This window comes from Marmota marmota, unplaced genomic scaffold, assembly GCF_001458135.2.
Source record: "Marmota marmota marmota unplaced genomic scaffold, marMar, whole genome shotgun sequence".
In the NCBI taxonomy this organism is placed as follows: domain Eukaryota; kingdom Metazoa; phylum Chordata; class Mammalia; order Rodentia; family Sciuridae; genus Marmota; species Marmota marmota.
Window position 1 is genome coordinate 38,353,914 of NW_026000037.1, and position 10,789 is coordinate 38,364,702.

General features: G+C 36.9%; 1 pseudogene; it reads right to left on the reverse strand.

The window, feature by feature from the left end:
• Window positions 1-1,160: 1,160 nt before the first annotated feature.
• On the reverse strand, window positions 1,161-1,814 carry LOC107136686 (annotated as a pseudogene).
• Between the last annotated feature and the right edge of the window lie 8,975 nt (window positions 1,815-10,789).

Sequence of the window (10,789 nt, forward strand, 5' to 3'; positions counted from 1 at the left end):
CCTCTCTACCCATCTTTGTTGGGCAGGAATGGCCATCAAGAAGAGAGCCAAATTCTTGTTCTTAGGGTCCTGGCCTTGTGTTCTTTCCAATCTCCTCTATACCTGAATACAGGACTTGGGCAGGGAGAACTGCTCCTCCTGCTCCACAGTCATGTCAGGGCCCCAATTCCTCTGTTTCCTTAACCACTGTTAGCAAATTTTGGACTAATCTTGGGTTGTTCCTTAGAGGACACAAGGGGAGAACCCACTTTAACATCCATGACTCCTGCTCAACACCTCTGTCTGGCTTTAGGAGTCAATGACAGTGAGGTAGCCATAAACCATATACAAGACCAGTTGCCCAGAGAGAAGGAAAGGGCTTCATGGACCACTCTCACCCAAGTTTCCTCCAGAAGGCACTTGAGCTGATCCCATCACATATGGTGCAACATGGGCCATTACAACACCCATGGGCACATTCTTGCTCTTGAGGAGGTAAGCAGTACTATCTTCTCTTCCTCGACCCAGCCCTTGTCTGCTCCTCCCATTGTCTTTACTTTTGTCCCTAGAGTGTATAAAAAAGCCAGAGTAAGCTCAGCTGCCATCCCTGATCCTATTCTCCTTCAAAGAGGAGGTGAGGTGCAAAACTGGAACACTGAGGATCCTCTGTAACTAAAAACTCAATCTTGGGGTGGGTCTGGACTAGCCACAGTCCCTGCTTTTGGACTAGGACTTTAAGTCTCCAGATTACCTGTGTCCATAGTTTACCTGCTGAAATTGCTTTTGGAGAAACAAAAACAAGAACACAACAAACATATCCCCTTTCCCAAACTTTTCCATTTTAGCTGCCAGCTGAAGTCTAAGGTTGTGGGAGCCACACTTCAGTCTTGATCCTGTACCTTGAGTCCTCACAACTTCAGTCAAGGGCCCAGGGACTAGCTTCCCTACCCAGGAATGCAGTAGGAACTTCCCCAAAATACTCATAGTCTCAGATTACTTATAGAGCTGAGGCTCTGAAGCCACTGTCCCTGTGCATACTTCTGGTCTCCTGGGTCCACTCCTCCAGGAGGGGGAGGAGGGAGACAGGTTCAGATGGAGTGGTGGTGGGACCATCAGACCAGAGGGTATGCCCTCTTCTGTAGATTTTTCTGATCACTCCCACCACCCAGGATCCCTTGCACCTAAAGAGAAAACTGCCCATCAGAAGTCTTCTACTGGCACCCTTAGCATACCCGTTTGTGTCTGAGTAATCAATCCATCTGTCCGAGAAAAACACTGATGACATCGTTCATACTGGTAAGGCTTTTTGCCACTGTGTACACACTTGTGGTGTTCCAGGTGGTACTTCTGAATGGGTCATATATCACATATATCACACTCAAATGGTTTCTCACCAGTGTGAATAAGGATGTGCCTCTTGGGGTGGTAACTGCTCCTAAAGGCTCCAAAGCAGTGTTCATAAATAAAATTTTGGGGAATCTTTACTTGAAAAGAACCATCTTGCTCCACTACCACCACCTTTTTAACATGTTTTGAGTGAGAAGCCTCAGCCAAGCTGTCTTCATCTTTACAGCTCTGGGACTTATTGTCTTTTCAGTGGCCCTGACTCAAGCACCTCAGCACACCAAGGCTACCTGCCTGTTCACCATTCTTGGCCTGCTTGCTGGCAGTCTGGCTTAGCATCATCTTCTTGCTGGCTGCAGTGGGAACCAAACTCATGCCTGCTAGGCCTTCACAAGCCAGGAGACGTTCCTGAGCCATGCTGACTTTTCACTTCATGCAACCCAAAAGTTCAGGCATTCCTTGATCCAGCTTTCCTGAAGACACTGCCTTTTGAAGAACTATCACTAAATCACAGTAATGGCTTCTTTGTGTTCTTTCAGTCCTGCTTCCATATTGAACTGCCTGTGTCTGCCACATGAAGCTTGGTGAACTGATAGGCAGACTGGCTGGTGGGATGTACAGTAAGGCTGTTGTATGATATTGCAGTTAAAGGTAGGAATATCTTGCATTTATGCAGCATTCAATTATTCTTCCATAACTTTTGAAAGCAGGTTTTTCTAATTATGGCTTACTAAGCAAACTAAAGCCACAAATTTTCCTTTTAACAAATGATTATTGAGTAATCAATAAGAAAGAAATTATGTTGTGTTCAAGATATAAAGGTAAATGTTACTTCAGAACTTTGAAATACAAGACATCACATAAATCATTCCTGAACATAACCATTTGAATCATTTGGTTTCAGACTAATGAATTCAAGTCTGTTTGAGGTAAATGCCCAAATCTTGCTGTTCAGCCATATCTATCTGTTTATCCTGGACTTCTCCAGGCTGTGCATTGCTTTTATTTACCTTGAATGAGTTCATGGTCATTTTTACCCTTATGACTCTTTATAAATGCATCATCTTTACTGCTTCCAAAAACTTCTAAAATTTGTCATTGAATTTGCTACTACATTAAGTAATTAAATCTATCTCATGTTGTAGAATGGCCAAGAATTCAACATTATCATATTTATCTTCTCACATTATGCTTAACTATTGCTAAGCCCTGATAGTTTTTTAAAAATTCAGTGTGAACTAGAAAATAAGAAATTAGAAAAGTAGATCTGTTTCTAGTATTTCTGATTTATTCTCAAACTTGCCTTGCAATACGTATGTAGTGAAATTATGTATGTTATGACCCCCTATTCATACATCAGAAGTATTTTAAAAAGGGATGACCACAACCTTTGTGGCCAGTGAAGAAAAGAAAATTTTCTTAAACTAAAAGAAATAATGAGATGAAAAAGCCTAATGTAAAAAAAAATTACATGCTTGGGTTATTTATCTATCTATGTTTTGTACTAGATTTACTACAGCAAGTTCAACCAAATAATATGATATTCATAGTGCCTGATATTTTTCTCCCAGTACCCTATATTTAATTTTATAAGAATTTATCTTCTTTTCAATAAAATTATTTAACCTCACAAAGTATATGAAATACCTCCTTTTCTACAGAAAGGCTGGATTTTTTTCCTGACTCTTTTGGGTATAAGATCCATCTTATGAGTGCTGACTGGAGTTTATGGAACATGTTATTTCTCTTCAGCTTTTCCTGTTTTTCAAAGTTATTCAAGACTATCAGGAATCTCTACTCCAATTCTGGTCCTAAGGAGAGCTTATTACCAAAGAAGTTTGCCTTTGAAATGAAATAAATCAATGGAGAGATGCTCTAAGAATTTAACACAAATTGGAGAAGGCCATTTTGTTTTGTTTTTTTGCTTTTGTTTTTAAAATAAGAGAGATTTCACAAAGTTGTGACTGAAAAGAAATGGTCCACTGGTGAAGGGAGGATGGTTTTATCCCTGATGAGAATGGTGATCAGCTTAAGATTATGGAGATGTTTCTTGATAAAAAATTCAAAGCAATAGAAGAAGAAAAGGACAAATGATGACAGAGGTTATATATCAGACTCCCATACTCTATTTTATGTAAAAAGGAAAAAGTTGTCATAGTCAATAACAAGATTGAAGAATAATAGCTTTGAAGACAGTGGAGAAAATATGGAGCCTCTCTTTCAGAGTATTGATGGTAGTTTTGAACTCTGGCTTCATATTACAATCACTGGTACCTTCAAAATAACCTTCAGGGCCTCACCTCAGATTCTCGAAGCTCTGAGACCTGGGACTGAGACATAATATTATTTAAAGCTTCAGTAGTTTCTAATGTGCCATGGAGTTGAGAATCTGCAAACATGGCATTACAATGGGGAGGGGGTAGTTCCCCAGACTAGTTAAATTAATTTTCTGTGTGGGAACAGGATTAGTAATTTTTTAAAAAACTATTTTAAAAATTATTTTTAGTTCTAATTTGTTATATATGACAGCAGAATGCATTACAATTCATATTATACACATAGAGCACAATTTTTTTTATATCTTTGTTTGGACACAAAGTAGAGTTATACCATTCGTGTCTTCATACATGTACTTAGGGTAATGATGTCCATCTCATTACACCATCTTTCCTACCTCTATGCTCCCTCCCTTTCCCTTCATCCCTTTGCCCTATCAAGAGTTCTTCTAATCTTCTCATGCTCCCCTGCAACCCCGTAATGAATCAGCCTCCTTATATCAGAGAAAACATTCAGCAATTGGGTTTCTGGAATTGGCTATCTTCACATATCATTATATTTGATATAATGATTTGATTCTCTTTTAATGTTGAATAGTATTCCATTGTGTATATATACCATGTTTTCTTTATCCATTCATCAACTAAAGGGCATATAGATAGGTTCCACAGTTTAGTTATTATGAATTGTGCTGCTATAGACATTGATGTGGCTGTGTCCCTGCAGTATGCTATTTTTAAGTCCTTTGGGTATAGACTGAGGAGTGGCATAGCAGGGTCAAATGGTGGTTGCATTCCCAGTTTTCCAAGAAATCTCCATACTGCTTTTCATATTGGCTGTACCAATTTGTGGTCCCACCAGCAATGTATGAGTGTGCCTTTTCCCCCACAGGAATTAGTACTTTTAATAAGCTCTTCAGAGAGTTCCAGTGGGTGGCTCTGAGAATCAGAGACTTGGGATGTTCCTTTAGAGTGTCTGTGTTTTTCTATTGCTTGATTTCTGCTTCCTTCATGTTGATGCTTAACCTCACCTCTGTCTTTCCATTACGTCCACCCATGTCTGGATGCAGAAGCAAAAAAATATTGTGTTACTGTATATATATAGACCTAGGCCAGCACAACACAGTTCCATATCTACATCTTAGGATCTCAGACTCAACCAGCCTTTGTTCCCCTTTGTTCATAGGTCTCTATGAACTTGTGAAGAGTTATTAAACCATTATCATCTATGATCCTAGGTTTTAAAGAATTTATTCTTGTGGGGTTTTTACCAAAGAACAAAACCCACATTTACTTTGACCAGCACTTAATCCACAATGACAAGTTACTCTTAGTATAAAAGGCAACCAGACAATATTAGATGAGCCACAGACAGTCCAATATCAGTATTCTTAACTGAATGGGTTTCTTTCTTGGGAAAGTCAGCTTGCTAATCTATATTCCATATCTCAACAAATGGCATCACTATTCAATAGTACGTTTAAGTTTAGACCTCTCTGAAGTTTTATCCTAAAATTACAAAATACTCAACTCTCACTTTTAGACAAAGTATAACACATAGTATTGACTCCATATTCAAAATGAAAGACTCAGTGAGTAAGAGAACAGTGCTTGAATGGTAGACTTCTATACATGATGGATTCTGAAACTTTGCTATGCAGAGTATGATTCATAGGCCAGTCCGTGGCATTTCCGAATTTGTTACATATGTAGAATCTCAACCCCACTCAGATGGGCTGACTCAGAATCTATACTTTAACAAGATCTAGGGGTGATTTATGTGTACATTAAAGTTTAAGAAACAGTTTTGTAAATCACAAAACCTCCAAAACAATGAGGTTGACACATTTCATTTTAAGAAATGCCAACGTTTCAAGACAGTTTTGAGGTAACAGATACTGTTCTGAATCTCCTTTATAAGACAAAATGATAATACTTACCTGTTATAAGAATTAATTGAGAAAAGCATTGACAAAGGCTATAAACTTTCTGATCTCTTAAAGGGAAAACTGTTTTTTTTTTTTTACTTTTTTATTGTTGTATTATAATTACACATAATAGTGGGATTCAGTAAGCTATATTTATCCATGCACATAATCTAATTTGATCAATCTAATTCCCTAATACTCTCCCATTCTGTCCCCTCCTCTTTTCCCTGATCTTCTTGCTTTCTCTACTGATTTTCCTTCTGTTATAGTTATTTAAATTAGTACATTAAAATTACACATACAAGTGGGATTCATTGTGGTATATTCATATGTAGACATAGCACAATTTGGTAGAGTTCATTCTATAGTACTTCCCAGCGCTGACCCTTCTTCTTCCTCTCAATGCCTTGCTCATTGGACTCCCTTCCAATTTCAAGAGTATCTTCCCCTCTTTTTATTATTCCTTTTCTCTCTTTCTCTCTCTCCTGCATATGATAGAAAATATTTGGCACTTCACTTTTCGAGGCTGGCTTATATCACTTAGCATGATGTTCTCTAGTTCCATCTATTTACTATCAAATGACATAATTTCATTCTTTTTTTAAATGACTGAGTAGAACTCTTCTGTGTACATACACCACATTTTCTTTATGCATTCATCTGTTGATGGGCACTTAGGCTTATAAAAATAACATTGAGCTGTGATGAATATTGGTATGCAAAGATCACTATAGTAAACTGATTTTTACTTCTTTTGGTTAAAACCCAAGAAGTAGGATAGCTGGGTCATATGGTGTTTTCATTGCTAGTCTTCTGAGGAATCTCTATACTGATTTCCTCAGTGGTTATATTAATTTGTAGTGCTACCAGCAATGTATAAGTACAGCTTTTCTTCCACATCCTTGCCAGCATTTATTATTACTTGTATTCTCCATGATTGCCACTCTAACAGAAGATGAAATTTTAGTGTAGTTTTGGTTTGCATCTCCCTTATTGCTAAGAATGTTGAACATTTTTTCATTTGTTTACAATTTGTATTTCTTCTTTTGAGAAATGTCTATTTAGATCACTTGCCCATTTATTGATTGGATTCTTTGTTTTTTGAGGGGTATTACATTTTTTTGAGTTCTTCATATATTGTGAATATTAACAAGAATCTCTCTCATTCTGTAGGCTGTCTCTTCATGCTCTTATTTCCTTCACTGTACTGATTTTTAATTTGATGCCATTTTACTTATTGATTCTTGGTTTTATTTCTTGAGCTCCAGGAGTCTTATTATGCCTGTGCCAACTGGAATGTTGACCTTCTGGGTTTTTTCTATCAATTTTAGTATTCCTGTTATAATTCCTAGGTCTTTTATCCACTTTGAGTTGATTTTTGTGCAGAGTGAGAAATAGGAATCTAGTTTTATTTTTCTACATATGTATATCCAGTTTTCTGAGTACCATTTATTAACAAGGCTATCTTTTCTCCAATGTATGGAAAACTATTTTTTAGTTTTATTCTTTGCCCTTAGCATAGTACTCTACCCATAGTATATATTCAATAAATGTGTTTTAAATAAGTAAATTACTAAATTAGTTAATGGGCTTTAGAATGTTAGCATGCACATTTTGAAAGAGATAACCCTAGAAACATAGGTTATGTCTATGGACTAATAAGTTAATTTACCCTGTAGTGGCAGCAGGATTTGAACTCAGGTGTAATTCCACAGTTCATGTTTTTTCTTTTTGATTTACCTCACTGTTCCCTATTTATTGGGCACTTAATTATATTATATTAAATAATACTCATTAAGTATACATATATGTAATTATAATTATACTCATAATGGACTAAGCCTATGAGCTAATTACTGTTTGAATCAGAATTGATTTAAAGACTTTATTCTTACTTTATTTTATCCTTTTTAATGGTGGGAACCTTTGCATTTGGAGTCAACAAGAAGAATTTCAGGAAGGGTTCCGATCTAATCACTGTTATTTTTCAGCTAGGCTATTTTCCTAGGCTTTGGCAGCTTTCAGCTGGGAGTGCCTTGAGTTTCATGAAGCTTTCTGAAGGGCTGGCAGCTCCGACAAGGCCACTGTCAACACTTCCAAACAAATTAGTGGTTCCATGGTTGTCTAATCTCACCATCACTTCATTACTTCACTTCTGGCTTTCTGTCCTCTCAAACTGGGGAAGACCGATGTGGTGGTTGCATATTTATTCTACTAAGAAAGTAGTTGTTATGGAAGTGGTTGTGTTATAACTCAATGTTTTCATGTGACTCACAGGCTGTCTTGTGTCAATTTTACTCGAAAGAAGAAATGTGCTATGTCTAGATAGATTGCAGTGCAGTCTTTGTTTACTGATACTTTCAAGTTAAACATAGAAGTGGCTAACTTAAGTAAAATTTTAGCAGAAAAAAATACGCACCTCCTCCTCTTTCCTTATTCAGTTTTTCAGGAGGTTCCTGGATAACATAGTGGATGTGTGAGGGGTGTCTCAGGCCTTCCATGGCTCCTAGTCTAGCTTTGTCCACTCCTCTGGCTCTCTTATGGTGCCTTTTACAGTGAAGACAAACAGTAAGACTTCTGCATGCCCTGTGGGATTTCCATGTAGAAGCACTCAGACATCATTGGGGTTTTTCTGATGAATTTTGTAATCCAACAACCAGAATGTTTCTTAAATTAGGTATTGTTTTAGAAAAATGAAGTTTTTCCCCAGGATAGCAAAGATAGTGGTTCTGAGAGTGGATTCTGAAGAAGGTACACTGGGTCCACTGCTTCCTAAGTGAACTTGAACTATTCACTTAAACTGCCCCAAGTCTTTATTTCCCCATCATCTGCAAAATTAGCATTTATCAAGAACTCAATAAATTCTAGCATTTATTATTTCACTTATTTCTTGACCCACTCACCCAGAAGTGAAATTCTGGAAGGATGTGGGTTAAAAATTACTACTTGATTTGCTTAATTATTAGAATTCTGTTAAAAGAGGTTGTTTGCAGAAAAATAAATAAATGTTTTGGAACTTCAATATCACTTATGAATATATCTGGATTTTATTTTTCACTTTTGGTATTGGTTTTTCATATGAGTCATTGTGGTTTAGTTATATTTCTCCCTCATGAAACAGTTATTTAATTATGGCCACAAAACTAACTTTATTGTATACTGATTTTTGGAATTTTTTAGGACTTGATGTTCTTACTGGAAAGAAAATTTTGAATTATTTAACTATTTTCTCTCTGAGCTCCCCATCCACAGATGGGTTCAGTTACAATAAACTAGGAATACATCAGCATAAAATACTTATAACAATGACACAATGAATGAAGAACTTGCATTAATACTTGGTACTTTTTTTTTTCTTTCTGTACTTCCACATAGATTTGGAGCATCTTGGGCTACACTATATTTGCTTGGAAGTGTAATAAATAAGTGTCTCAGGAAATTTATATCTTTTCAGCGTATATATTTTTTCTTGGACCCAAGATTACTTATATAGCACTTAAGTTAAACTCTAGTCTCTTTATGTGCATACTTAGACATTGAAGCATAGACCATTTATTCTTATGGGTCAAGACCCTGTAAAAATTAATGAGATGTGTCAGAATAGTGCCTTTGGGGATGACAAAACTGGTGGTTCTATACTAGATGGAAGACAAGGCAGGGTCTGCCAGTGGGGGGCATTACTGGCTTGGTTCAGTAGAGGAAGCTTTTCAACTCTGGAGACTCTTTGTTATGTTTTACTCACAAGGACAAACTCAGCACATTTTAAATATAACCTGGGAGAGCTAAAGATATAAGGTTATGTCAAAATATAAAAGTATATATTTTGTTAAAAATAGTTTTAGACACGTTCTATATTGTTTTCTAAGGGAGAGCCTTCTTTTAGAATATCATTTACAAAATTTAGGTATAGATAAAGATTTACTTTATCAAAGGAGATTTTTGTTCACTGATATATTTTACATAGGACTCTTTTAAATCAAGACTCATGAACCAAGTGTTTATAGGTTCAGGGGGGATATATAAATGAATGAGTAGACTGGATGAAGAATTAGAGTTCAATTCACTGGCTGGAACTAGTCTCTTAATTCATTCATCCATCTTTAACTTTTCAGCGTATATAAAAATGTGGTAAAATGTATGGTAAAAATCTTTAGCTAGACTCAAAGTCTTCAAATTTGAGTTGCAATCTGGGTTCTTCCACTCATTTGTTCTATAACCTTGAATATTGGTATCTCCAACAACAAAAGGAGATTGAAATAGATATTCTCTAAAGTGAGTCACAGCTTTAAGTGGATGCCAGTTACTTTAGCACTCCACCCTACAAAATTCTAAGTCATAGAGAAGAAGCACTGGGAACCAAGTGGAACCAAAATATCAGCTTTATTTAGAACTCTCTGATAATGACCAGGGGAGAACACTGAAGGGCTTTCTGTCTGTCTTTCCTAATGAGGACCTAAGAATCATTCCCTTAGACTTATGCCCTACCCCATCCCCCACCAACAACCACCATTGGCTAATGGTAATAGGGTGGGGAGACCCTGCGTGGAAATTCCAAGCATGTCTGTAAAACTTGAGCACAGGCCAGTAGACGAAAGAAGGAGGAAAATATTGTTCTGTGTTTGAAGCATGTTCTGTCAATCTTATTCAGAAGAGGAACATCAATCACCCAATATGTGCTAGGATCACACAAATTAGACATTATTGGAGCAAAATTTTTTTACAATAAGTTGCAGCATTTGACACCCATCCCTCATAAACCATTCACACACACATACTAGTCAGGATTCTTAGTTAAAGAGCATAGAATCCAACCTAAACACAAAGGATTCATTACATGTGAAGGCAGCTCACAGAATTATTGGAAAAGATGAAACAGCTCCCAGAAAATGTCCTCAGTAGTCTCTGCACCACTCAGGAAGTGCTTCTCCTGTTTGATAGAAGGCTTTCAACAGCTCAACAGCCAGTTCCAAAACCTTCCCACTTACCATGAAGAATTTACCAAATTAGAGAGCTATTTCTGTGACTACCAGCTCCAGAACAAGCATTGTTGGCCAAAATTCCTGCCAGTAAAATGGATTCTATATATTTGCCTCTCTCTCCAAATTGCTTAGTGTGAATAAAAGTTGTGTGCCAGTGAATTAGAAGCTAAATCGCAGACAGAAGCTAAAACCCTAGCTGCAAGGGAGTCAGGGAAATGTAGATTTTAGTTTTCCAACTCCTGATATTGTTAGAAGGCAGTTGGAATGGAATTTCCTGAATCAA